Here is a 418-nt window from a genome sequence, read left to right as displayed (position 1 = left end):
GGTAGAAGTTAGTGATAAGAAAGCTGTCATCACTCGAACGGATCATACTCGGCCCCCTAACAGCAGTGGAAATTAGAGGAAAAGATATGTTAGCAAATCACGAAAAAATGTAAAAACAACAGGATTGGTTTCGTGGGCAATTTTTATTTCCCAAATGTTCACAGGCACTGCCCCAATGCCTGGAGCTTAGATAAGCGAGAATTTGTTGGGTTCATCCAAGATGGATTCTCGAAATAACAAGTAGATTGTACAATGAGGGAAAGGACCATATCAGATCTTCCAGTGCAGAATGAGCTTAACTAGCTAATCGAAGTTCCAGTGAGGGAGCATTTTGGAAACAGAGATCATAGTCATCATGATTGTATGCAGGGAGGTGTATTTCATTAACTTGATTGAGTTTTTTGAGTAAGTGGCGAAG

The sequence above is a fragment of the Chiloscyllium plagiosum genome, chromosome 37 (assembly GCF_004010195.1).
Source record: "Chiloscyllium plagiosum isolate BGI_BamShark_2017 chromosome 37, ASM401019v2, whole genome shotgun sequence".
Lineage (NCBI taxonomy): Eukaryota > Metazoa > Chordata > Chondrichthyes > Orectolobiformes > Hemiscylliidae > Chiloscyllium > Chiloscyllium plagiosum.
The sequence above is the reverse complement of the archived record's forward strand: the minus strand, read 5'-3'. Positions refer to the sequence as shown.